The sequence below is a fragment of the Ursus arctos genome, unplaced genomic scaffold, assembly GCF_023065955.2.
Source record: "Ursus arctos isolate Adak ecotype North America unplaced genomic scaffold, UrsArc2.0 scaffold_2, whole genome shotgun sequence".
Lineage (NCBI taxonomy): Eukaryota > Metazoa > Chordata > Mammalia > Carnivora > Ursidae > Ursus > Ursus arctos.
Window position 1 is genome coordinate 67,201,750 of NW_026622874.1, and position 14,860 is coordinate 67,216,609.

A 14,860-nucleotide genomic window follows, 5' to 3' on the forward strand; every position below is an offset into this window, starting at 1 on the left:
GCAGGAAGATTCTGAATCAGGACCACACACACCCTCCCCCCGGGGAGGCTGAGGTCCTGCACTCCCCACGAGCTCCCCACTGAGGCCAGTGGTGACACCAGCAAACCCCCTCTCCACTGAAGTGTACGCGGACTGAATTTTCTCTCACTTGCACCCAAAAGATCCCAACTACGACATCCAGGGACATCAGCTGGTTCTTTCCCACCCCCAGTGCGGCCTCTGGTCCTGTGCCTTTCCTCAAGGCTCTGCTTACAAGGCTCACAGCCCCTCCTCCAGGAAGCCTTCCCTGACTGCCTGCTTCCTGCCCTCCCCTGCAGGCCCCAGGGCAGTGGTTCTCAACGTTCGCTGCAGACGAGAATCACCTGGGATGAAACCACCTAATGCCCAGGCCACACCCCAGGACGATCAAACCGGAATTTCTATGGGTGGGACCCAACATCCCTTACTTAAGAACCAGGTCATAGGTGTGTGCTTTGTCTAATATTTATAGTTTCAATAGCATCTGACTGGCTTTCCAAATCTGTTGGTAAAGTTCAGTATGGGAGTTCACCACACCAAAGATCATTCTGCCTTAAAACAGAAGGAGGATCTGACACATGGTGCAACACGGTTTCCTGCATCCTTGAACCCAGCACCGCGGCCAGAGAAACAGGATATCATCCTTGGCCACACCCGGGTCACATAACATATCCCCCCTTCTGAAGCCCAAGCTGAGTGCTCACGACTGAGAAGTAAGGGATTGGTCTCCAGGGCGAGTTACGGTGCGGCGGGAGCCCACAGCACTGCCCCCCGCCCTGACCAGTGGCAGTTTGGGGGCCACACCAGACTGCCCAGACCGCTGCCAACTGGACAGCCACTGGGGTTGCGGGGGGGGCGGTCCTGTCTCCTGCAGGACCTGCCTCTCCGCTGCTGTAAATACAGAGCTCGAGCTATGAAGGGTCCACACTGTGAAAAGTGTTCATTGGTCACTGAATAGGCCAGCGTCGTTTAAAAACCACCATGAGGGATGCCTGGGTGGCTCAGTGAGTGAAGCTCTGCCTTCAGCTCAGGTCATGATTTCAGGGTCCTGGGATCGAGTCCCGCATGGGGCTCCCCGCTCAGCGGGAAGTCTGCTTAAGTATTCCCTTTCCCCCTACCCCCTCCTTGCTTTTGCACACGCTCTCTCTCTCTCTCTCTAAATAAATAAATCTTTTAAAAACAAAGTAAATAAACACCAGCATGAAATTATTAGCAAAACAAACGTGCTTGGATAGAATTCGACTTTGGCTAAAGAGCCTTCAAAATCTGGCTCCACGGTGGAGCGTGCAGATCTCCATGGGGTACAGTCAACACTCGCTCCACGTCCCCCCCACCCACTCCTCCTCCAGTCACCTGAAGAGTCATAAATCATCCTCATGCCTGGACCTACCCTGTCCCACCACCCAGATCCTTACAGGATCCAGCAGTTGTGTCAACAAATGGCTCAGCACCAGAGAAAATCTAACACTAGCCTGGAAATGTCACTTCTCTAATGTACCTTGGCTAGTTCACAGTTAATTTCACCTAAGCCTACCTCTTGTACACGTAGGTCCAGAGGAAGTTACCGTTCAGGTAGCACACCTGGATGATGACCGTGAGCAAAGAGGTCGCATGTTCATCTTGCAGAAGGTCAGGAGCTAAAGGATGAGGACGTCTTGGCTGATGTCAGCACGCTGAAGCACGTTTGACACCCCTCTGGCATCTGACTTCCTCACTGAAAAGATGCAGAAGCTTTGGTCAGAAGTGTGTGACAAGTAGATAGAGGACCTGACCGTTGTCTAAAAGCCCAGTGAGAATGACTTTTTAAGATACTATTTCCTACAATAAACATGTCTGATCCAAATGTTCTGTTATTCACCGTTATTTAACTGCTGTTTGCATTTTCAATATGCTGAGAGCCAGTGTGCCAGCGTTCTGATTTTTAGCAGTTATCCAAAATAAACGTTCTATTTTGGAATCAGTTTAGTTTTACAGAGAAGTTGCAAAGATAGTACAGCGAGCCCCGAATACCCCTCACCCGGTCTCCCCCTTGCAAACGTCTTGGGTACTCGCAGCGTCTTTGTCACTACGGAGAGGCCGGTAGTGGTGCGTTACTACTAACCAAATTCCAGGCTTGACTTGGATTTCACCAGCTTTCCCGTTAATGTCCTCTTTGTGTCCCTGGAGCCTGCCCAGGGACCACACTGTACTCGCTGGTCAGGCCCCCTGGCCTCCTCTGGCCTCCAGTCCCTCCCTGTGTTTCTTGACGCTGACGGTCTCAGGAAGGATTGGCTGGGTGTCCTGTCGAATGTCCCCCAGTCTGGGTTTGTCTGGTGTTTCGCTGTGATTACACCAGGGTTATGGGTTTTGGGGAATAACCTCATCGAGGTGAGGTGCCCTCTCACCACATCATAGCAGGGACACCTGACGTCCATCCAAGTCATTCACCTTGATCACCAGGTCAAGGTGAATCTGCCAGTTTTCTCAGCTGTAAAGTTACTTTTTCCTCTCCAGACACTTTTTAAGATTTTATTTTATTTTAATTTTATTTTATTTTATTATTTACGGAGTGTGAGCAGCGGAGGAGAAAAGGGAGATGGAGAGAGAGAATTCCCAGCAGACTGCATGCTGAGCACGGAGCCCCACGCGGGACTCGATCCCACAACCCTGCTCATGACCTGAGCTGAAACCAAGAGTCAGATGCTTAACCAACTGTGCCACCCAGGCACCCCCAGAATAGTCATTTTTACCTTGTGTGTATTTTATCACCGTTTTTTTTTTTTTTAAAGATTTTATTTATTTATGTGACAGAGAGACAGCCAGCGAGAGAGGGAACACAGCAGGGGGAGTGGGAGAGGAAGAAGCAGGCTCACAGCGGAAGAGCCTGACGTGGGACTCGATCCCGGATCGCCAGGATCACGCCCTGAGCCGAAGGCAGACGCTTTAACGACTGCGCTACCCAGGCGCCCTTATCACCGTTTTTTTAAAGGCAGAGAAGGGGCTAATGAAATTGTCATGGATTACTGACCGATCGTAGGAGATTGGTTGGATTGCCTATGCTTTGCCCCCACAATGGAGCACAGTGTAGTCTCAAAAAACAATGAGGACGCTCACTATGAACAGATATGGGGTCGTTTCCAAGATACATTAAGTGATAAAAGCAAAGTATGAAAGAGCACATAGAGTCTGCTACCTTTTGCCTAAGGAAGAAGAGATAAGAAAACATGCGTGTGTGCACGCACACACATGCTTCCCTTTGCACAGAGAAACACAACGAGATAAACCAGAAAACAACGAGGTTGGGATCTACAAGAGACGGGGGGCGGGGGTGCGTCTCAGCTGTTCATGCAATTTCAAGTTTTTGAAGCACCGTCTACATACTTGGACAAGGATGGGAAGATTAAAACCCTGAAACTAAAGAAAACCGAAACAAATTAATCCAACTGCACTGTGAATGGCTGTCATCGCCCCACTGAAGGGGTTGAGAAGAACCCCAGGCACTCACGAATCCAGGATTTCACTACCTGTGCACTTGGTCTTGGTGGGGCGGGGCGGCAGGGGTGGGCAGCGCAGCAGGAAACTACAAAAAAATCCTGAACTCTACCAGATTTGTTGTTTGTCATGGTAGAAACTGTTCAGCAGCTCTGAAGCTATTTTAGGTCCATGATAGGACTGAGCAAATAAAGGAGTTGATGGTGTTGGGAGCAGACCACGACTATGTGGTGGAGGACAGGTGGGAAGAGGAGCTATCAGTGTGGACACATGACCTCCAAGACAGGCACGTGTGTGAATGCCAGCGTTTGTGTGCATGTGTGTGTCTGTACGTACGTGGATGTGTGTGTGCACACGTGTTTATTTTCTAGCTCCGTCTGCTGAAAGAATCTCAAAGCAAAGACACCCCAGCAAGAATGAGCACACCCAGCACCCAGATCTTGGCCCCTAAGACCCTTCCTCACTAACAGAAACCAAGGCTCCCAGGAAAAATGGCTGATTTTTCCAGGACTGGGGCAGAAAAGGCCAAGATGAGCCCGAAATGCCTCCATATACCAAAAAACAGGGAAGTACTCCAAAAAAAATGATGGGGACAGGCCTAAAGGATGCAAGGGTCAGTTTGACAGGGCTCCCACTGATCACATGGGACAATTTGAACACAGAGACAATTAAGAAATTGTAATTAATTTACTTTTAAAAAATCAGGAGTCCACACCAAAAATAAATACATAAATAAATAAATGGGGGAGAAAGGAGGGTTGCTGCTTACAGCAGGATGCCAACTGCCAGCCGGTATGGGTGGAGGAATGCTGATTTGGAAAATTACCATACTGCAACCACCATAGAAAGGTTGGTAAAGGCAAGAATCATTAATGGATGTCAAATTTAGTGGGGTAGTTGCACACGGAAAAGGTTACTTGCATGGCCATCTGCCCACAGATTACTTATCGGTCACAAGGGGAAAAATTGCAACTCTACCAGGGTCCTGTGGTCAGAATCACATCTTCGGCGAGGGACAGCTGGCATCGTGGGCCTCTACACGTGACACCCTGCAAAGGCCACTTATAAAGAATTCCGACTGGCGACGAGTGACTGAATCGAACCACGAGGAAGTATCGGAAGACCTTCAATGGGCAACATTCTATTTCTTCTCATGGGGGTGGGGCTGTAGTCTATGAAAATGTCAACGTCACAGAAGACAGGCAGAGCAGAGGAGCTGCTCCAGTTAAAACAAATCAGAGAGAAACAACGACAACAAGCCATGAGACTGGGGACAGGGAGAGAAGGTTAGAAAGAATGGTATTGGACCAAATGACGTTTCTAAAATAGGTCTTGATTGAACCGAAGATAGCATTGATGTGTTCTCAATCCATCATGCCTTAGTGTGACCGTGAAATTTGTGTTGCCCTCTCGGATCCCCCGAGACAGAAATGTTGCCCTAACATGACAGTCAGTGTGCTGCAGAATATGAAAGAACATAATAAAGGCTGAAACCTGAAAAGTGATTTTTATCTGCCTTGGGTTCATAATACTTGGGTCTGGAAAGGAGCTATGAAATGTGGTACAATCTCAGTGAGGTTTGCCCAAATTTGCTGGGCTTCTTTCTTAGTTTACAGATTGATGCCCCCTCTTGCAGCAGGAAAATTACTCTTGACGTTGCCTGACTAGCAGACTTTGGGTCTTAACAGAATAAATGTGTGTGCTCAGTGTCAACTTTACTGATGATTTAAGGGGACGACCAAAACCCAAAGGTGCTTCACCCTATAGAAGAACTAAGGTTCTTCACCACCATGTTGCCTTCTGTGTTTATTATTCAAAATTTTATTTCCACCTTGATTAAATAGGTAACCAAAGATTGGTTCCCAGGAGCTTGTGATCCTATCTTAATCAAGTGTCCGAATCTCCACTGACAACTTTATTTTTGCTTTCCCAAAATTGGGTCCTAAATGCAGAAAAAACAAAAAAACAAAATAAAACCCTCAGAATATCTTTTTCATGAAACACCATCTCTAGGATTTTCCCCGCAGATCCCCCTGAAAGCCACAAAGCTTTGTTCTCTCTCCTATAAAAATGGGTGCTAGACAGTTAGGCTTGTGCTTGCATTGACAGCGTGAGGGCTACAGGCAAGAGTAGCGGGGTCAGAAGAGGCTCTCAGCCCACTGCTGCAGGTCCTGACCGGAGACGTAACTGTCATCAACAGAAGTATCTCAGAAATGCTGAGCTAGGGGCGCCTGGGTGGCTCAGTCGTTAAGCGTCTGCCTTCGGCTCAGGGCGTGGTCCTGGCGTTCTGGGATCGAGCCCCGCATTGGGCTCCTCTGCTGGGAGCCTGCTTCTTCCTCTCCCACTCCCTCTGCTTGTGTTCCCTCTCTCGCTGGCTGTGTCTCTCTCTGTCAAATGAATATTTAAAAAAAAAAAAAAAAACAGAAAAGAAAAAGAAATGCTGAGCTACTCGGGAGTCTCCCCTGGATCCTCTTTTTTATTTTTTTAATAAAGATTTTATTTATTTCTTTGAGAGAGTGCACGCAAGCCATGGGGGGCAGAGGGAGAGGGAGAATCCCAAGCAGACTCCCCACTGAGCATAGATTCCCAACTCGGGGCTCGATCTCACGACCCTGAGATCGTGACCTGAGCCAAAACCAGGAGTTGGGTGCTCAACTGACTGAGCCCCTGCCCCCTGCATCCCCTTCAGTGCCCAGGCTTTCCATAATAGCTGTGAACATAGGTGAGCATACTGACCAAACCCCTTTATGAAATAACTCCCGCCTGTTCCCTCTATTTCTCGGTACCCTGGGAGCACTGTGCCTGTTTGCCCACAAGGGAATTGAGTTACCAGCCACAATCTCAGGATGTTCAGTGGGCCTCAAACTTACTTGTCTAATTCGAACATTTTCTAGGCCAGAGATTCTCAATGGGAGATGTATGTCAGAGCTACCCATAAAATTTTATAAGAATAGAGATGTCGACCCCAGACTTATCGAATCTCTCTACTTGATGTTGTTGGTAAAAAAAAAAAAAAAGATTATGTCCTAGAATAATTATATGTTCTATCTTGAGATTTTTCTCCTTTATAAAAATTATGTCCATCCACAGTTATAAATCAGAGGTAATATTCAGTGCCTTAAGACAGGCTTAATGGTTAGCCTTAGAGACACTTTGTCTAAATGAATTTTTGGAATGCTTTTTATTACCTTGTGTTGTGTGCCCTGCAGGCAAGCAGATTTCCTGGGAAGTTACCTTATTCTGATTATGAGCTCTCATCAGACCGTTCAGATCTGAAAACTCTCAGTAATGAAGTAACCAGAGCCGCTAAGTCCTGGCAGGCACAGACAGCCGTGTCTCCTGCTGGGGCAAGCTCTGAGCCCCGGGCCGGCACTCCTCCCACAGCCTCGGCCCCCAGGAAAAGGCCTAGAGGCTCTTTGGATCCTTGACACTTCATAGGATAAACAGTTGGGAACAGACTTCTGAGCTCACACAGCTTTCAGAGCCGAGGTCCCGCCAAACAGAACTTTTCACTTAGGACTAACAGGACTTGCGGGGAATGTTACTGTACGTGTTTGGGGTATGGTTGGTGTCTTGATAATGTTCTATGTTCTGGGTACACCAAGAAGTCCCCTCTCTTGTGAGGCCATCCGTAGTCCACAGCAATTTAGTAAAACTACTTTCAGAAGCTGAAGTTAAACATTTAAAAATGATATGATTTTCACTGAGCCCTGAGAATCCAGAAACTCTTACCTCTCGTGGCAAAATATTTAATTGCATGGGTTCAAGAAGGCATCTGTTTGACTTTTCACCAGACTAGAATTGGACACATCGATTGTGGGTCCAGTGGAGGGTCACACGGGAGACCACTTCACTGAATCAGGTAGGACCGGTCACTTCAAGGAAGAAAAGTTGCTTTTGGTTATAAATCCACGGCCACCAAGCCCTCCCAGGGAAACAGCCCTGGGACCAGGCCTTAGGTGGACAAGGAAGGGCACTCCGGGCAGCCCGGGGAATCAGGAAATTTGGCAGACCTTGAGGAGCAAGCAATTTCCCCAAATTTGTAGGTGCTGCAGACAAGATAATGGGGCTTGGTTTTGATGCCTCCAGAAATGGAGGCGTCTGAAGGCCAATCTGAGATTCCGGGCAGAGACTCCGGGCAGAGACGTCCAGCAATGCGGACTCGAGAGGGCCTGCGTGGTGAACAGACGCTCTGGCCACACCTGCGCAGGCAGCCACACCAAACCTCAGGAGACCGTCCTATGCCGTGCCCAGGGGTCGTCTTTCCTGGGGATTATCCACCTGCTGGGCAGCAGGGAGGACAAGGGGACACGCACAAAGGCTCCCACAAGTCCTCACTGAGACCCCGGGGTAGCTTCACTCTGTGGCTGATCCGCTCTGAACTCTGTGAAGCGTAGACAGATACTAATGCAAACTCCCTGCTTCTGCCAGCCGTCCATTACGGCCCGCCGTCTGTGAGGGGCCCCAGATGTCTCAGAGTCCTGGCCACACAGATGACGGAACGCTCCAGAATTTCCCTGGGTTGCCCCAACACAGACCTTGTTTCTCCATGTGTCCACAGAGCCTTCCAGAACTAGACCCGAATCCGGAACAGCGTCTGACTCCTTGTCCCTTTATCTCACAGAGAACCACAGACCATCGTTATGCTACCCCAGATTTTCTTCTCCAAGGCGTGTCCCTTCCCATCCTTTCATGAGCACTGAGGTGATCGAGGGCAGGGAGTAAAGATTACAGAGGACGAGGACTCTTCTATCTCCTGTGAATGTGGGGAAAGCCATGAAGCCCTTCCGGGACCGGCTAACCAGCCTGCATGGCGAGGCGGGCTCTCCGCCCGCAGCAAGGCACGCAAGCACCGCGGGGTGGCATTCCTGTGCCGTCTACCTGGTCAGCTGGCTCCTGCTTCAGCACAGAGTCCCAGAAGGCCCTGTCCACTGTTCTCATCTTTGGGTCACAGGGCTGTTTTCCTGACCTTCGCGCACTGAGCATTTAGCACGGGCCTTATACCATTTCCTGGTTCTGAGGAAACCTTTCCCTGCCCTGCCTCTGGGGAAGGGAGCTCCTTGGCGACCAGGGCCATGTCCTTGGCTGCCAGGAGCAGGGCCCACCGCGGGTCTGAGCATGGTGGTGAGCACAAAGGACGTGCGGGCATCGGGTACCAGGGCCGGGAGCCTGCTATGTAGGCCTTCTGACGATGCAGGGGGGTGAGAACTACCTTCTCCACTCCACAGAGGAAGAAACAGAAGCCTAAAACAATGAGTGACTCAGGCAAGCACCCTCTGGGGGTGAGGAGAATGGCCACGGTCCCCAAAAGACTGAAGGAGCAGAAGAGGGAGAGAGGGAGGATGGATCGCAATGATGGGAACTCGCCAGCTGGTTATTCTCCACCCGGAAGTGGTATTGCTTCGTCTGAACTACAAAACATTCTCTCTGCAAATTCCCAGTGACGTAGAACCACAACACCCACTACCACGGCCACCAGCCACACGTGGCTTGCAAGCCTTGGAGACACGGCTGATCTGAGAGGCGCTATAGAAGACATGTCAATTTTCAGAGACTTGGAATAAGAAACGGGTATAAAATACCTTATTGAGAACGCGTATCAACCTCACACTCGAGTGGTAGTATTTTGGATAGAGTGAGTTCACTCTATCATTAACCCTCCTCTCACCTGTCTCTTTATTCGCCATGTGGTTGGGGACACTCTTGTTCCATCAGATGCCAGGGCTGCTCCAAAGACGTGAATGAGGCTTGTGTTCATCTCGGTGTCTTGCTAATAATGTCTGCAAGAGGGGACACGGCAGGTCCTGTGTGAGATTCTGGCCTCGTCACGCTGGCCACCCAGCCACCCAGCCAGGCAGCAGATATGCCGAGAGCCTCCTCTGCACGGCACTTTCTGGGACATGGCGGGGGGGGGGCAAGATGCCCCACACCCCGGGGTTCGAAACCTCATGGGGATGGGTCTTGTGGTGGGCGCAGTAATGGGCCCCCAAAGATGTCCATGCCCTGATCCCCAAGAGGTGACTACGTTAGGTTACGGGGCTAGAGGGGCTTAAGGGTTCCAGTCAGCTGAGATCATAATAAGATGACCTGAAGCCCCTTGGCCCCCATTCCCTGCTCACCTGACTCGCCTGAAAGGATCTTGAGCCCACTTCATCGGACTCTTCCCACCCATGGGCAGGGGACACAGCTGCTCCCGTCCCAGCAGTGATAACGAATTCAGAAACTATCCCAGGCCCTCCTCTGAGAGCCTCTCAAAGAGGGCCTCCCATCCGCTCTAGCCACACGCAAGAGCTCTCGTCCCCCGACTAACTTTCAGAGCTTCCTTTGAAGTCTGCAGGCGAGAATCCGCACACCCACGTACCCATGTTCAGTTCATTCTGCTACGCACGGTCCCCATCCCCCGGCCTTGCGTTTGGGCCGCCCTGACCACGGACAACCAGCACCCCTCCTGGCCCCTCCCTCCCAGCCTGAGCCCAACGCTTAATTCACACAGGACACAATTAACCAACACCAAATGCCCCACAGTCTGTACCAAGTGCTGACTAAACAGGACACCCTGTTGGAGAACATTCTGGAGGTTCCGGGACCCACGAGTCTTTGGGGGCTTGAGCAAAAAGCTCTCCCGAGCGCCTCCCACGCACGATTCACCCACACAGAGCTTCACTGAGCACAGACTCCGGGGGGTGGAAGCTGAGCTCACGACCCCTGCCCCCCGCGGCTGCCTGGGAGCCGGGTCCTGCCAGGACTGAGGGCCCTGGCCTGCACTGCCGGCGTCGGATGGGCTGTCTTGGAAACTTCCGGAGCGAGGGACCCCTCTCAGAGGCTGTGCTAGCAGCTGAGGGGCCCTGCCCACTAGGCCAGGGAAGCAGGAAAACTGTTCCCCTCCCCCCAGAGGGCCGGTGGCTGGGACTGTGGGAGCCTGGTCTCCCGTGGGTGCAAACCAGGCCCTGCCCCGCGGAGCAGGCGGTGGGTGAACGCCATCCCTCAGTCTCCCGGCTCGGCCTTCGGGGTGAATTTCTGGATACTGTCCTTGGAAGCTGCCCAGAGGGTACCAGAGCAGAGTCGGAACGAAGCAGATGTCAGCAGCGAGGGGCACCCTCTCAGCACTCCGCGTGCACAACCCAGGGGCACACGATGCGGACACTGCGGTGAGCACGCTCAGAAAGGCCCAGAACCGACCTCTACGAGGGTCCCCGAAGGTGCAGACAGGGCTGAGGGCCCGTGTGTCAGAGGGGACTGGCAGCCCACGGGGGAGGCTGCGTCTCTGCTGCGTGGCCATAATCGGTTTCCCAGCCAGCCCCGCCTCTTTATGACCGGCGCACTGTCCTTTTGACAAAGTGACACGCTGGTGGCAGCGACGTCGGTCTGACGACTCGGGTGCCTTTCAATCTAACCCTAAAGTCACATTAGTGAGCAGAACGAAGCCGGAGCAGGGCCCTGGGTCATTTCTCTCACGGGGGCATCTGCACAGAGCGGCTTCTTGGAACTGCTCACGCCATTGTGTGCCCTTGACGGGTGCACACCGTGACATTCTCTCTGGGTCCGCCAGCTCCCATGCACGTCAGACAGATGCTGCCAGAGTGATTCCGCAGAGGAGGGGAAATGGTTGCTCAAAGAACTTCCGGAATTCAAAGCAAACGCTTGAGGCAGCAACAGACGCCAAGATTAGCGAGGAACCGTTAAGGCGACACGGGATATGGGCACGATACCAAGGTGTCTCCCCGAATATTCGTGAGTGACAAAGAGCAGAGCAGGGACTTCCGGTGGCAGAGACATTCCAACGGCGTAAACCCCCCGATGGGATGAACGGAAGGATTCTTCCCCCAAATCCATGACCTTGATCTAGTCGGAAGGACTCCTCCGACAAACCCAGGTGGACAGACATCCTACAGACCCTGCGCACGGTGTTCTCGGAAAAGGAGAGACCAACGAACTGTCTCAGACCAGACACCGAGGGGCCGGGACAACTAACCTGGACGCAGGGCCGACGCGCGAGGGACTTCAGAGGAGGAGCGGGCGCCCTCGGACCACAGCCTATGGCTGCGTTCACAGTGCGGTCCGGTGCCGCCATGGCGCTCGGCGCTTGCTGTCCGTGAGCAGACAGAGCCCGTCACAGCGAACACGGGCGCTCCCGAACTGTCTCTGGATTCGTCTGTGAGGCGACAATCCTTCCATGATAGAGTTTTCAAATGTTAAAAACACACACGAAGGGGCTCTCCCCGCCAGGCCGCTGCCGGGCTCCACCGTGAGTCGCGGTCGGTGTGTGGACGGTCTCCCGCGAGGGCGCCGACAGGAGCATTTTTGTCAGCAGAGCAAAACCATCGATTTTCTGCCCAGCCGTCCACGGCCGAACGGAGGCGTCGCCCGAGCGAGAGGGACCCGAGCCCCGCACTCTCCCCCAGGCGCAGACACGTTTTCTTCCTGGTGAGTCACCTTTGACGGAGGTTAACTTCCGGGGCAGAGAGGGTGCCGCCCTGGGGCCGAGGGAACGTGTCTCTGGGGTCTGAGCCCCGGCAGCAGGAGCGCCGTCCCAGGGAGAGCCCGGGGTCCGTTGGCAGCTGCGGGCGCGGCACCCTCGGCGCTCGGCTGGCAAACGCGAGCGTACTCAGGCCTGACGGGGAACCGCGGCTTCTCGCCGTGAGATTCTCCTGGTCGCGCACAGTGGGGTGTTCCATACCGCCTTTAACACCGGACCTGCGTGCGTGCAGGGAAGGGAACGGTGGTGTTCCCGGGGAGAGAATTTACAGAGCGGTGTTTGTGAGACGTGCAGCCACCCCGGCCGCTGCAGCGGTCTGGGCCCTGGGCCGGGCTGCCCGCCAGGCTTGCACAGGTGAAGACAACTCAGAAAACAGAGTCAGCTGAGGCGTTCAGAGGAGGGGAGAGGAGCGAGATGGTTCCAGGGAGCTCCGCACCCTGGGCACCTGCACGGTGGAACCGTGACCCGTGTTCACATGTGGATCCTGCTGGCGACACCGGTTGTCCTCCCCCAGGAGCCGACCATAGAAAGCCTTTGGCCCCCACCACGCAGGATCCCAGGCGCCTTCGGCGTAAGGCCTCAAATTAAGAACCAGTATTACACACTGCCCTGACATCTGACCCCAGGCAGGCCTGGAAGGGCCTAACTGCAAGCGCCTCCCCGCTGCGCACGGGGCTGGCGTGGAAGGGGTCGTCCTTATCAGACCAAGCACAGCTCCCACCTGTCCCTGAGCAGCGGGCTTCTGGTCCCCTGCTGGCCCATGAGATGATTCGCACAAGCGCAGCACGTCCTCCCAGGGGAACCGGGGGCACCTCGTCCCCCTGCTCGTACAGCCTGCCGCCCACAGCCCCTGCTGGCTCACTCTGTCCCCGAGCACCAGGCCCGTGGCCCCGCGTAGCCCGGGCCGCTAGGACACGGACTAATAAATGGCCATCGGTCTCACCTGCAGTACCGGGAGCCAAGTGACCACCGTCCCCAAAGCCGAGGGCAGGCGTGCCTCCATCCCCAACGGGGTGAATGGGAAGTAGCTAAGACAGGCCACCAGTCCCTAAACCCATCTGACCCTGGGGCCCTCGGGCCCCAAGTCAGCGCTGCCTTAGCCACACCGAGCCTGTCACAGGACTAGAAACGTCCCCAGAAAAGATTCCGGGGCCGCACACAACCCCTCACGGCTGCCCCGCCATTGTCTGCCAGCTCCGGGGGGCCGTCAGGACTGGCACGTCCTCCCCTGCCCTCCCCGTCCTCAAGAGCCCAGGCTCTGTTGTGCGGACGGGGGCTCCTGAGGACCTGCGTCTTAAAGCCCTTGTGTTTAACACAGGTCAGGGAGTAAATGTTCATTTCTGGCTGGGATTAACACTGAGTGTATGATACTTAATAAAAACCAGACCGCACCCCACGGAGTCTCACCCAGAGTGGCACCCAGCCTTCCCAACACTTCTGGGGAGGAGTGGCAGGGTAGGTGACCTAGGCGAGCCACCCACCCACTTGGGCCCACAGGCAGGAGCCATTGGTGCTGACGGAACCACCATCCTCTAGCTTCCGGATCCTTCTCTACACCTCACCGTCCAGACAGTGAAGGTGCCATGAACCTTGTCTGAGCCTGGCTCCTTGCTTCCTGAACATTCTTCCTGGCTGGCCCACCCTGTTGTATTAGTTTCCGACGCTGTGTAACAAATGGGCACAAATTCAGCAGCTTAGCACAGTACCCACATACGGCCTCACTGCTTCCGTGAGTCGGGAGCCCCGAGTTCCCCATCCAGGTGTTGGCCAGGGTAGCGTCTGAGGTCTCCAGTTGCGTGGTTGTTGACAGAATTCACTTCCTTGCATTTGTAAGACTGAAGTCCCTGGTTTTTTGCTCGCTGGGCCAGGACCACTCTCAGCTCTGAGAGGCAGCCTGTGGTCCTCCCGCCGGGGCCCACAGCCGCTCACAGCACACTGTCAGCTTTCCGCCAGGCCAGCAAGGGGGTCGCTGTGACTTCTGCCCCTGCCTTCCTGACCCCCTGTTAGGGACTACGTGTGCCCCCCAAAAATCACATGTTGAAACACCAAGGCCCCAGGTGACGGCCACACCTGTCCAGCCGAGGTACAGCTCTGAGGGGTGCCCACATGAACCCCTCCCACTGCAGCTCGGGCATCGCGGCTCAGCTGTGAGCAGGTGAACCGAGGTGTGCATGCTCCCATCACACAAGGCCCGACACAGCCTCGGTTTACCCACCTGGAAAATGGGGTTTATAACACAGCTACCTGGTGGAGAAATAGAATAACACTGATGAGCGCCTACCTGGTGTGAGCCCTGCGCTGAGTTCTCACACGTTCTTCTGGGCGCAGGAAATGCCAGAGGGCATTATCATCATTGACCTCTGCCTCCTTTCCTTCTTCCCTTTCTTTCTGAGTCCCCAGACTTCTGGGCTCCTCCGAGCACATCATGCCAGGCAGTGGACTCCTGAGGCACAACGGCAGCCCAGTTTCCTTCTTCTTGCTCTTCCTGCCTGCGATCTGCACCCCGGCAATGCTCCCTCCCAGCCTGTGTGTCTCCCTACTTTGCCCCCCGCAGGACCAGCCAGCGATGGAAGCACTAGCCGCCCCCCACCGTCCATCCTGTGTAAAGGGGGCTCCTCACCCCCCTCCTCAACCCAGTCCAGACAGCTTCCAGACGCTTTTCCCGAACAGAGTGGTGTGGCTGGCAGACGACTCGCCCCTGCAGGGTCACTCCCTCTCCCGTCCTCTCGTGGAACACGAGCTTGCTGTTCGGTGCTTGGCCGAAGGCTATGTCTCCAGACGGGCTCTCCACAGATGCCTGGTCCTCCCTCCTGGAAGCCGAAAGAAGGCGACAGGGTCTGACCCGTGGGTGACTATCGATCCACGGTGCTTGGGGCTGCCGCGGGGGGCCGGGAG